Raw genomic sequence first — 13,764 nt, 5'->3', positions numbered from 1 at the left:
GAATAAACTCAAAGCTGCCTGGGGAGCCTGGTGCTCCACCTCTCATCCAGTCTCCTGCAGGCACATTTTTTTTTCTTGCTCTTGGTACAGTGTCAATTCTAGCACTGAGTAATTTGCTCTATGTGCTTCATTTGAGTGAAGACATCAATATTAATATTAATCTCATTTTCAGTGTTTACATTTTGATTTTTTTCTTTTTTTAAAATTTTTTTGGACTGCCTTTATAATTTCAGGAACAAACCCGGCTTTGTTATGCTTCCTTAATCTTACCTCACCTGGCCTAGATAACCTGCATTCCAGATTGTGAGTTTGCAGCAAGGCAGCTAAGCAACAGGCCCTCACAGCTGGGTCATTTTCTAAGAATTAAAGGACACGACTTCAGTTTCCAGGACTGGCTTTGGTCGGCTGGTGAGAGCTGACATTTAGCTCATCTCAGCCTGTGCACTTGGGGATGATTAAAGTTGCTGCCTGATTCATAACGCATAGGTAATTAAACTTGTAACGTATTTCGAGGCCTTTTCTTTCATTCATTTATTCAGACAAACATTTGTTGCTGAGTGAATGATGACTTTGATTTAGAAACATTATACACACATAAAATATGGGCAGCTTGTAGGTAACAATTTTTTTATTTGCTCTCCTAAAGGAATTTCATTACCAAATCCTTGTGAATTCTGAACCTCAAGAAGAATAATCCTTTCCTTTGTTGGAGTTTTAAATTTAGAATAATCAGACAATAGTGAAGCATTCTGTTCAAAGCATTCCTTTTAGGTGACCCATTTATTATACACAGCTCTTAAGAAGAGATGAATTTGATTAGCATTGAACATTCAGTCAGTTTTTGCATAGCTAATACCAAGGAGAAATTTTCAAAAGTTGTGCCTGCTGTTTAATATTATTATGTGACCAACTTTTAATTATCTGTGCCGATGGAATATAGTAACTGATGTGTACAATCTAAAATCAGTCCCTTTGGCTTTGGGGAGCATTGTATGATGCTTTTACTTACCTTTCATTGTGGTTTTGCTCAGAGTAATATTAAAAATGTGCTGCATTCTTTGTGCACACAGCTCATGATAGGAAGGAAGGAGGAAATGACTCAAAAGTATACCAGAGAAAGGTCAACTGGAATTTTAAAATTTATTTCAGATAATGTTTCTAAGTAATGTCACAGTTACATGTATTGTTACTGCTTATTATTAAAAATACCTCTCCTTCCTATCCATTCAGGTTAGGCTTCTTTTTATGGCCAACAGTTATAAAAGGAAATATTTGGAGGGTTTATCTCCTGCGTAGTGGCTGGCCTTTTGGATTCTGAAAGTCTCGGCCTAAAAATATATTTCCGCAACAGCCTGCTCTAGAGCCCTTCCCCTCCTACCATTTTTAGCCCTCTCTGATTGGTCCATTCACCTGAGCAATTGGTGAGATGTGTGGTGCGATGCTTTGGAGTAGGGGTGGGGAATGTCTGACCTGCAGGCCATATAATGCCTGCGGAATCATTTGACCTGGCCCTGCCCAGTCTTTAGAGGTGAGTTAATGAAATGTTTGACGAAATATAGCAGGCTACTTCTTAAGTTGATAATTTTGTATGGCCTGCGAATGATCTTTTAAATATTCAAATGGCCCTTGGCAGAAAAAAGGTTCCCCACCCCTGACTTGGAAGATGGTGGTGACTGGCTCTTCAGGATGAGATAAGGGATGATCCCTGAGTATGGAGGTGCTGATGCAAGGAAAAGAAAACCATCTTTGGCTGCACACTTTGGTGTGGGACAGTCCTTGGTAAGTCGGTGGGACGGTGTCCAAATCCACTCACCTGGACTGTGGGTCAGTGGGCTCTGAAGGCATCACTGGGCTTTAGCAAGGTAGAAGCTGCACTCAGTGTCTTCTGCTGACTTGCTTGCCTGCCACCTGGTCATAGCTTCACCTGCTCCCACTCCCCTGCCGTGACTCTGTCGTACTGCTGTTCAGATGTACCCCAACTTTTCATCTCCCCAGGAGGCGAGGCCTGGCTATTTGGTGCAGGCCAGTTTCTAAGATCACAGTCTTGCTAGCCTGTCAACTTTACAAATAAATGTCAGCCTGAAGCAACCCTGTGCCCTGGAGCAGAGATGACCTCACCACATTTGTGAGACAGATCCTGTCACCAGGCTCCAGGTGCCCTTTTCTCCTGCCACCCCATCCCCACCTTCGCCACCCCCATCCCCACCTTCGCTGACCTTATTGTTTCCACCCCAGGAAGCCAGCCCTTCTTATTGTTGTCCTCACTTGCTCCCTTATCATGACCTGCTCTGAAAAAAGGGAGAGAAAAGCTAGCGTTTGGATACCTACCATTGTGTGTCCTCTGGGCGCCACATAGTTTTGTATACATAATCGAACTTAGCTCTGCACCCACCTTCTGAGACAGGTGTTTGACTCATTTCACAGCTGATGATTTTCCGAGTCAAGTCAGTAAGTAACCTCCCCAAAGTTATAGAGATGGCTGGTGCTAGGATTAATATTCAGCTTAGATGCAAAACCTTTTCTCTTCCCATGCATGTGTCTATTTCTTTTATTTTCTTTCTTTCTTTCTTTCTTTCTTTCTTTCTTTCTTTCTTTCTTTCTTTCTTTCTTTCTTTCTATCTGGATATTTTCTTTCATTTTTATATCTGGATATTTTCTTTCTTCCTTTCTTCCTTCCTTCCTTCCTTCCTTCCTTCCTTCCTTCCTTCCTTCCTTCCTTCCTTCCTTCCTTCCTTCCTTCCTTTCTTTCTTTCTTTCTTTCTTTCTTTCTTTCTTTCTTTCTTTCTTTCTTTCTTTCTTTCTTTCTTTCTTTCTTTCTTCTTTTCTTTCTTTCTTGATATTCCACTTCCAAGGTAGCATACTTATTCTGATATTTAAAGAGAGAATCTTTAAACTAAAGGTAAGACTAATTATGGAGTTCCAGGTATCAGTGAGTTGTTGAAGGGTTGTTATCTTAAAAGCATACCATATTGGCAGCCAGCTCCTGCATCAAAGTATCGTTCTTCTTCGTGGACTCTGCCGCTTTTACTTAATTCTAGATTGCTGGAAAATGGCTTCTATTTCCGCACAAATTAGAACGCTGTCCCTGGCCAGAGGTGTGTGCTTTCCTGATTTCCTAATAAAACTTGAGCTCCTGTTAGAAGCCCAGATATTTTACTTCCAGTGGATTTGGCAGCACTACATTCTTGAATATGCTGCCCCTTCCATTGGAAATAGCTTTATGCTACCTATCAGGGGCCAGCAATGTCCTCGAACATGAGAGACATTCTTTTCAGAGAAACATTTTCCTGCGTCGCTGCCATAATTGTGACCAGCTTTCAAAGGTGTTTTCCACATATGCCCAGCAGGGCTGAGGGCCCTGGGTGAGCACATCAGTCTTACATCTTCGCGACAGTTGCTGCTGATGAAGTTCCTTTACAAAGCCCAAAGGAATTTTCCTCCTTCCACCAGAGGTGTTTATAACCTCTAATTTGCTCACCATGCCTCTTGTAGAAAGGAGTAGGAGCTCAGCTTCTGGCAGGCGGCCAGGGAGCTGAGCCACTGCGGGCTCCTGTCCCAGATCAGTGGGTGCTGGGAAGCCCCTGTGGTAGGAGGAGGGGGGTTAGAGCAGCAGCCAGTGGTCCCTCCTTCTCAGAGCCTTGGAGGTGTGGCCAGAGCCTGCTGGACAGCCAGTCATGGGGCGGGAAGGGGGGCCTGTGGCAGCAAAGGCAAGAGAGGAGGAGCTGATATGTTCAGTGGGTGGGTGGTCCAGCTTGTTGAAACAGCTCCTTTGCAAGATCTTATAATGAATGTTTAGCATTTTCGCTCTCTGTGCTCTGACCGTGGAGAGCGTAGCCCTGGCCGAAGAGTTGTCCTCATCCCTGTTTTGCCTTGGGAAAGGGCTTGCCTTTGTGCCGCTGTAGTATTTCAAGCAGCCTCCACCTGGCAGGAGGTCCTGACCTCAGTTCCCACAGGAGTTTAAAGGAATAGGGGGAGGACTTACTAGTGCCTCTTGGAACACAATGAAGTACAGAATTCTGAAAAGATAGTCTAGTCAGCCGTGGGCAAACTACGGCCCGCGGGCCGGATCCGGCCCCATTTGAAATGAATAAAACTATTGAAATAAAAGACCGTACCCTTTTATGTAATGATGTTTACTTTGAATTTATATTCACACAAACACTCCATCCATGCTTTTGTTCCGGCCCTCCGGTCCAGTTTAAGAACCCAGTTTAAGAACCCACTGTGGCCCTCGAGTCAAAAAGTTTGCCCACCCCTGGTAGTTGCTGAATAAAAAACCACACACATTTAATATAACATCAGAATACAAAGTCATTTTAAATATAAGCTTTTTGTAGTTGTGGGAAATGAATATATTTTAATACAATCAGTGTTGCAAAGGGATTCTTTAAAATATGGTGATTTTTGCCGAAACCGGTTTGGCTCAGTGGATAGAGCGTCGGCCTGAGGACTGAAAGGTCCCAGGTTCAATTCCGGTCAGGGGCATGTCCCCGGGTTGCGGGCATGTCCCCAGTGGGAGATGTGCAGGAGGCAGCTGATCGATGTTTCTCTCTCATCGATGTTTCTAACTCTCTATCTCTCTCCCTCTCTGTAAAAAATCAATAAAATATATTAAAAATATATTATTAAAATATGGTGATTTTAATAATTTTGCAGATTTTGAAAGTTATTTTGTAATTTGGAGCTTCATCTGGGGTTACAGACACATTCACACAGCCTCCTCTCCCCCCCCCCCCCACACACACCCCATATATGGTCACCCAGTGCCAGGTAGTATATGTCAAAATAGGGTTGCTTTGTTACCACACTCTTAGAAACTAAACAGGATTGGGAGAACTTTCTTGACTAATAAGGAAAGTCTTGCTCCCTCAACACTGCCTGGCTAGCTTACTGGATTGAAAAGAGAAGGTACCACCACTGAGATTAAAATAAGGTCCCTTAGCCCTGGCCGGGTGATTCAGTGGTTGGAGCATCATACCATATACCAAAAGGTTGTGGGTTTGAATCCCAGGTAGGGCACATATTCAGGTTGAGGGTTTGATCCCCAGTGGGACACAGAATGCATGCAGAAGCAACTGAGAAATGCTTCACTCTAACATGGATGTTACTCTCTTTCCCTTCCTTTCTCTCTGAAAATCAATAAAAACATATCCTTGGATGAAGATTAAAAAAATAATAAGGCTTCTTAGCCCTAATTATTTAAAACAGTGTGAGAACCTAGCTCTGGCCAGGGAGCTCAGTTGGTTAGAGCGTCATTTGGATATGAGAAGGTGTGGGATTCGATCTCGCTCGAGGCACATACAAGAATAGACCAATGAATGCATAAATAGTGCAACAAATATCTCTCTCCCTTCCTCCCTCTCTTCCTCTCTCCCTCTCCTCTCTCTCTATGAAATCAATTAAAAAAACAAACAGTGTGAGAATCTAATAAGAAGCGTAAGACCTCAATGATAGATAGCAAAAAATCCCAGATAGGTGCTCACCAGGAACTACAGCAAATACTTGTTGGTTTCACTTTTTGCACATTCAGTCCTTCAGAGACATCCATTGTATAGGGGAAGCCCTCCAATTCTCCCTTCTCCCCTCACTGCGTGCCTTTCAGACACAGGCCCTACTTTTTGGGGTTCACCAGTAAGAAAGAGACCAGAATGGAGAAAGTGTGAAAACGTGGTCAGGATCGTTTAAAATTCAGCGAGTGGTTGCTACTACTAGTAAATGGCTATGTAGAAGAAAGTCAAAACTGTTACCAATATTGGCCAAAACTGATTGTCTCAAGGACTTTGGCCCTAGTCTCAGTGCAGGTCAGTTAAAGAAAAATAGACTAATTCCTCTCCTAATACACTGCAGTGTCTGCTATGGGTTCTCCTGCTGCTAGTTCATTGTATTCTTTACCCGCTCTCCCCCCGCCCATGCTCTTTATTGGCTAACTCTACACTCAGACCCTTGGCTACACATGGGGTATAGATGTTGAACTGGCTGATTTGGGGCTCAAACTTTGATTTAGGACTATTGGTGCAATAGCCTCAAGCTCTGACCTTGGCCTTTTGGAGAGGGAAGAGCCTTTCCCCCTAAGCCCAAGCCTGTCAGAACCTCACTGCAGAGGCTTTTATGATTTGCTATTCTAAAATAAAAGCTAGTGAGGCGTTTCCTCCTCTCAGTTATCTATTCCTCTGCTTCTCTAATATTGAAAGAAATAAAGAATTCTCTTGCTTTGCTATAGTTTTGTGTATTTTAAGTTGATACATGACTTCCTGTTTCACATGGGCCGTTTTGGTCCATGGGCCCTACTGTATTCTAGAGCATTCTTGGATACCTTTGGTAGCCACCTTGCTTAAGAATTGAATGATTAGGAAATGAAGCTACATGGAACCTTCAAATTATTTATCCTCAGCCCAATCTTAGTTATTAGTTAATGTCTGATTTGAAGGTTGAAAAATTAAGCATATCTTAGGAAGTAGTTCATTTGTTTGGTGAGTTTATACTTTGGTCTTCACTTATGTGAGAGATATAAGACATTATTTCTTTATGGATATTTGTGACTTGAGCCTATACAATAAAAACACAACTTATAGATCAGTTAGATCTTCTCCTGATTTTAAAACAATTTTTAACAGTTTAGAAAATGATTGGGTGCACTACTGTAGGAGTGTAGATTGGCATAGCCATTTCAGATAACAATTCAGCAGGATTATGTAAGAGTGAATATTCATGTAATCTGTGACCCAGCCAATCCATTCTTAGGCAGCACCCCGGAGAAACTTTGCTTATTTGTATTATTTCTAATGGAAACAAAGTTGTTTCTAATAGAAAAAAATAACATTAGAAGGTAAAAAAAATTAACTCCATCAGTAGAAGGGTAGTGACAAATTCACACAAGGTAATATTATACAGCGGTGAAAATGAGTGAACTACTGCTACTTGCAGCAACATATTAAATCTTAGATACAGCATTGTGTGAAAAAAAAAAAACAGCCATAGAAGACAACATACAGTATGATAAAAATTGTTCATAAATTTCAAAATCAAGCAAAATTATATATTAAGGGAATAATACATTCAAAATTTAGGATTTTGGTTACCTCTGGAGAAGAGGAGAGGGAGAGTGTGGGAAAGTAGCACATAGGTAGATGCAGCAATACCTGTAATATCTTAAATAGGATGGCCAGTTTATGGGTGTTCATTTTATTGTTATGCTTCAAATATCTTATATATTACATATGTTGTATGCATTCTTTTGTATGTTTCAAATTTTGCATAATACAAATATATATTTTTGGATTTAATTTTTTTCCAGTTTTATTGAGATATAAGTGTCATACAGCACTGTGTAAGTTTAGGGTATACAGTATAATGATTTGACTTACATATGTCATGAAATGATTACCATAGTAAGTTTAGTTAACATCCATCATCTCATGGAGATGCAAAAAATAAAAAAGAAAGACTTTTTTTTTCTTGTAATGAGAACTCATAGAATTTACACTTTTAGCAACTTCCATATATACCAGAGAGCAGTGTTTCCTATGGTATAGTCATCATGTTGTACACTGCCTTCTAAAGATACAGATATTTTAAGGTAATAAGATAAGCCAGAATTTTCTCTTGTTGCTCCCACATTCTACCTATTTCATGTCATAGCCCCGTTTCATAGTCCCCCATGTCTTGACATCACACAGGAGTGGTCAGAAGCTGTGGTCTGACAGGAAGTCCCTGGGGTCCTTCGTGTGGCTGAGGATACAGGGTGAGGCTGACAGTTGCTAAATGGAATGAGATAGAAGACACAGGAGCCCTCTGTATCCCTCTTCCTACTGAATGTCTAGAAAACCACAAGGCCTGGAGGAAAGAGAACCCTGAACAAAGGCTTGGTGACTGCTTAGAAAATCCATGTGTATTGTCCCAACAGTGACTAAGAGTTTCGGACGTGGACAATCAGCCTGGATAGGTTATGATGAGAAACTTGTTTTGCTGCCCACTGTTCTTTTCTGGCCTTTCGAGTGAGGTAGGATTTGGCATGTGGATGATGATGTAATATATTACTCAGCCAGGCAAGTTGTCACAGGCTCATAGGTTTGGTTTTTGAAAAATGAAAAGCGGATACGTGAGAAAGTGGTCCATGTGGGAATAAGAATTACAATAAAAGAGGAAAACGCTGTCTGGCGCTGGTGTGTGTTTCTCTGAGTGCCGAGGTTCTCTGCCGCGGAGATTCATCACTGAAGTGCTGGCCAGTACTGGGGGGCGGGCGCACCTCTCCTGGGACTCATCAGCTGAATAGAATGATTAAGCAGCTGAATAGAATGATTCGTGATGTGCTGGTGTTGTGGAGGCAGAAGCTTGGTCTCGATTTCCATTAAATAAGTGTGTGGAATCAATACCTAACTGAATGTTTGTCATGGGAACACCCTGAGGCCCCTGTGTAGCTGGTATTTTTCAGACTAATTCTCAGACAGGAAAATGTGCAGCATGTCTCTTTTCTGAAATAGTTTCAACAACTTTTATGTAATGCTGATGCATCTGGAAGTGAAAATGCTAAGAGTTTCATTTCACTAAAAATGGATTTATTTTTTACTTTAACCTTTAACTTCAGATCATTTTCACCTTCGTCTTAAAAGCATCAAAGTGTATATATTCATTGACACGTTGAACCAGTATTTAGTGAGAGTGTTTATGTGCAAAGAACTGTGTAGGTTGTTATAAAAAAAAAATGCAGAGACCTGGTCAGTACTCTAAGGAGCTCAGAGTCTAGAGAGGGAAACAGATCATTGCACAGCAGGACAAAGACAATGTATGTGGGAGCTTATCACAGAGGAAATGACATCTGAGCATTTGAGCTGAATCTTAAAGGAAGAATTTCAGATATAGGAATCAGCACAAATAAAGAGGAATTTTGCCTTATATTCTTAAGGGTTCACCAGTTTTTTTTTTTTCCTACAAGCATATGATGAGATTAATAGTAAATTCAGACCAAAATTATCTAAATAAATTAAGGCTTTTTGGGCTAAATTTGTTCTACCTTTGCATCTTAATTACATTGCAGAGAACAATATATTTGCAATAAACTGGTCAATGGGTTTGGCCAATCAATAGAATTGTAATTCATTTTAAAAGTAGTGTAACATTCTAGTGGTAAAACAATTAGAAGTTAAGAATTTGGCATTTTTATAATATTTTCCTTCTGTAGCTCTAATACTTCTCAGAAAATGGTTAAGCGCCACTTAGAAATCTGACTTGTTTTGGGTTTTATCACTTATCAGAGAGGTAAAGATGAATTATTAATAGAAATCTCAAATGCAGTAATGATAGTACCTTATATTTCAGTAGCACACAGTATATGAAATACTTTTGTAGTCATTATTTAAATTTTGCCAGTATATTAAAAAAGGGCATCATACGACTGATAAGTTTCTTGGTAGAATAAATTACTACCAGTTCATTCTGCTCAACTGTGCACTGGTAGCATTTGTAAACAATTCATTCTGACATTATTTAAAAAAAATATTGTTGCAGAATTGTCTTGCCTCTTTCCCCCTCTTTGCATAAGTCTGTTACATTAAATTTCAACAAATCTAAATCAGCATAGCACTTGATAATGTGTTTGCTCTTAATTCATACACTTTCTGGCATATTAATTAGGCTAAAACATAATATTTATTTGTAGAAGTTATATTACTCTGTCCAGTAATTAATAGAAATGAATATGTATATCTTGTTTTATTAGCAAAAGAAATAATTTGCAATAAACATTCCTAATTCTTTAAGCTAAATATTTATGGCATTTGAATGATAATATTTGGTGTTTCTGTCATTTAGATTTTATAGATAATTTCTGAACAGCAATACATCTTCTGTGTTGATGCTTTGTGCCTTTATACATATACTAGAGGCCCGAAGCATGGAATTCTTGCAAGAGTAGGCCTTCGCAGCCACGGGCGGCTGCCTGGATCCCTCCCTTGCAGCCATGGCAGCTGCAGCTCCAGCTTAGTCCAGAAGGACATCCAGAAGGACGTCTGGTCTAATTAGCATATTACACTTTTATTATTATAGATTGTAGTGAGTAAGACTCACCTTTATCCTTGGTCTGCTGAGTGCCTCTTCAGCCATTTTACAGCTTTGCAGAGATACTAATGCTAATTAATGTTTTACTAGTAGGAAGAGTCATTGTCAAATAAAACTGTTAAATTTGAAGTGTGAATTATAAATTCAACATGGTTGTCCTAATAGTAATATTGACAATGATGGTTATACAGTTACTAGGGGCCCGGTGCACGAAATTCGTGCACTGGGTGTGTGTGTGCGGGGGGAGTGTCCCTCAGCCCAGCCTGCCCCCTCTCACATACTGGGAGCCCTCAGGCGTTGACCCTCATCACCCTCCAATCGCAGGATCGGCCCCTTGCCCAGGCCTGACGCCTCTGACAGAGGCGTCAGGCCTGGGCAGGGGACCCTCATTTCCCCCCATCACTGGTTCTGCCCCCAGCCCAGGCCTGATGCCTCTGGCCCAGTCATTAGGCCTGGGCAGGGGACCCCCAGACCCCTCTGATTGCTGGCTCTGCCCCTTGCCCAGGCCTGATGCCTCGGCCAGAGGCGTAGACCCCCATCACCCTCCGATCGCCTGATCGGCCCCTTGCCCAGGCCTGATGCCTCCGCCAAAGGTGTCAGGCTTGGAAAGGGGACCCCAATCTCCCCCCAATCACTGGCTCTGGCTCCCGCCCAGGCCTGAGGCCTCTGGCCTAGGAATCATGCCTGGGTAGGGGACCCCCATCTCCCTCTGATCACTTGCTCCACCCCCCGCCCAAGCCTGACACCTCTGACCCAGGCTTCAGGCCTGGACAAGGGGACCATCATATCCCCCAATCGCTGGCTCCGCCCCCCCACCCAGGCCTGATGCCTCTGGCCCAGGCATCAGGCCTGGGCAGGGGACCCCCAGCCCCCCGCCCAGGCCTGATGCCTCAGCCAGAGGAGTTGACCCTCATCACCATCCGATCACCAATCACCAGATCGGCCCCTTGACCAGGCCTGAGGCCTCCGGCAGAGGTGTCAGGCCTGGGCAGGGGACCTCCAGCTCCCCGCGGTTGCAGGCTCCGCCCCTGCCCAGGCCTAATGCCTCTGGCCTAGGCGTCCGGCCCAGGCAGCGGGGACCTGCAGTGGTAGCGGGAGGCGCCGAGATCGCGTGGGCTCTGCCCCTGCCCCTGCAGGATGCCTCTGGGTGAGGCATCCGGCCCGGGCAGCAGGGACCCGCAGCTGCAGCGGCCCCGCGATCGTGGGCTCCGCTTTAGGCCCAGGCAAGGGACCCCTAGCTCCTGGGATCGCCAGCTTCGACCATGCCCAGCTCCCATCGCTGGCTCCACCCCTACTTCCTGCTATCACTGGCCAGGGTGGAAAAGGCACCTGATTCTCTGATAATGGCTGGGGGGCAGGGCAAAGGCGGCCCCAGGGCCGCCTTTGCCCTGCCCCTCAGCTCTTAGCTCCCCCCTGGGTTTCCAATCACTGTCAGTGGCAGGGGGCTTCTTCCTGCTTTCCCTTTTGCCTCCCTGCATTGTGCCTACATATGCAAATTAACCGCCATCTTGCTGGCAGTTAACTGCCAATCTTAGTTGGCAATTAATTTGCATATAGCCCTGATTAGCCAATGAAAAGGGTAGCGTCGTACGCCAATTACCATTTTTCTCTTTTATTAGTGTAGATACTATTTCTAGGTGCTTCTAGTGTGCTGGGCTCTGTGCTAAACATTTTACTGGTATATTATTTAATTTCCCAACTACTCTGTGAGATAGGTGTTATCTCCATTTTACAGATTAATTTATAACTGTTAGGCCTCGTACCATTTAATAATATTTAAATATACTACATATATTAAAATATTTAAGTAGTCAACTGTGGAGCGTTGCACATATGAAATGTATACTTTCAGTCAAGAAATATTTATTTGTTGACTATTTATGTTCAAGGCTGATGTGCTAACTCTGAGGATAGTGTAATGAGGCACTACCCCTCCTTTGCGTTTAAGGCAGTGGTTCTGAACCTGTGGGTCGCGACCCCTTTGGTGGTCGAACGACCCTTTCACAGGGGTCGCCTAAGACCATCCTGCATATCAGATATTTACATTACAATTCATAACAGTAGCAACATTACAGTTATGAAGTAGCAACGAAAATAATTTTATGGTTGGGTCACAACATGAGGAACTGTATTTAAAGAGCCAGAAGGTTGAGAACCACTGCTTTAAGGGACTTGTGATGCATTGGGAGAGATGGACTTGCTTAAAACACAAGTACAAGAAAATATGATAAGTGGTTTTCTAGCAGAGAGTGTTGTAGAAGAGTGGGAAAAGAGGGCCTCAGCTTCCCAGAAGGTAGTTGAGAGGTCTTCACAGAAGAGCGGCCCTCACTGAGACTTGAAGAATGAGTCTGGGTTTGAAGAGGTGCTGTGCAGCGGGAACAGAATAGACCAGAGTGTGGAGATGCATGGGAGCCAGGCAGGGTTGGTCAGGGAGCTACAGGGATTCCAAGGTGCTGAGGGTCAAGTGAAGCTGGAGGAGCTGCATAGCTGGATGGGGTCAGGTCCAGGGGCCTTGCATGCTGTTCAAAGGAATGCAGACCTTATCCTCTGTGTTGAAAAGCCATCAGCAGATTAATTCAACAAACACTAATTATGATAAGGGTTGTTCTTCCCTCCCTTTCTCCCTCATTTATTCACTCAGCAGATTTTTATAGTGCTAGTAATGCGCCAAGCATTGTGTTGAATATTGAGGATAAAAGGGTAGACAAGAGCACATGTGTTCTGCCTTCGTAGAGTTTACTAATTAGTGGCGGAAACAAGCATCAATCAATGAATCTATCAAAAAATGTAAATCCTCAAAAGTGGCCAGTATAACACAGGAAAATGGTTCTATAAAAGTATCGAGAAGGTAGTGACCTGGCTAAGGAGGTCGGGAAAGGCTCCCTGAGAACAGGACTGAGCTGAGAGCAGAAGGAGAAAATGATACCAGGTCTTCTTGATGAAGAAGTTGGGTTATTTGGGAAGAGAACTAGGCTATTCAGCAGTGAGGGCTAGGAGAACAAGGTGCTTTTAAAGACTTAAAAGTAAGATAGAAAAGCTGGAGTGCAGGCGGGAAAAGAGCATGAAGGCTGGATTGCACTGGGCCTGGGGGCTAGGGTAAGAATCTGAGCTCAGTGGAAAACTATGCTAATCAAAGGGTGTGGCATGCGCAAAAGCACAGAGGCATAATCAGAACAGTGTACACACATACCTACATTTATGCAGGTATACAAAAGGGAAATCAATATGTGACCCATTAATAACTTTGATATGCTCATATCTATTTTGTGTTTGTGATTCTAAGACCTATATGTAGTATGAAGACTTGTAAATAGGTAAACAAGTATTTTTTTTTTACATCATAGTTATAATGTATAGAAATTCCTCTCTTTATGTATCTTAAATAAGGGATTTCCATATGGCTCTTGATTTTAACTGCCTTCTTCCTAATAAAATTTAGCCAGTTAGGCAGGACTTGGATTTTAGTTTTTTCCTTAGTGTGTTGGCACCCAGATTTGGGATTTGTTGGTACTTTTCATTTACTAAAATAACTATAAATCTACCCTTAATTGTAATATGAATGTGTTGATTTCGGTATGACTTGGTAATTAAAATCAAAGGATAGTCACATCCCAAAAGAGCAATGCTAAGACTTAGGGGCATATAAACTCTGGGGAAAATACGATGATGTTGATTTAATGCTTAACTTTTTTTGGTAATAATAAGTACAGG

The 13,764-nt window shown here is 42.5% G+C and overlaps 1 protein-coding gene across 13 annotated transcripts in view; it reads left to right on the top strand.

Annotated features, from left to right (window-relative positions):
- Nucleotides 1–13,764, top strand: part of ATXN1 (ataxin 1) — a 422,285-nt gene that overhangs the window by 151,472 nt on the left and 257,049 nt on the right. The window contains exon 1 of one of the 13 annotated variants that reach the window (XM_059688705.1): nucleotides 1,649–1,779. The exons of the other annotated variants lie outside the window; for them this stretch is intronic. The gene's annotated coding sequence lies outside the window, so the exon portion shown is untranslated. Of the gene's footprint in view, nucleotides 1–1,648; nucleotides 1,780–13,764 lie in introns of those variants that run through there. 13 annotated transcript variants of the gene reach the window in all.

The sequence above is a fragment of the Myotis daubentonii genome, chromosome 3 (assembly GCF_963259705.1).
Source record: "Myotis daubentonii chromosome 3, mMyoDau2.1, whole genome shotgun sequence".
Taxonomy (NCBI): domain Eukaryota; kingdom Metazoa; phylum Chordata; class Mammalia; order Chiroptera; family Vespertilionidae; genus Myotis; species Myotis daubentonii.
Note: the sequence above shows the minus strand (reverse complement) of the source record. Positions and strands in the feature narration are given on the sequence as shown.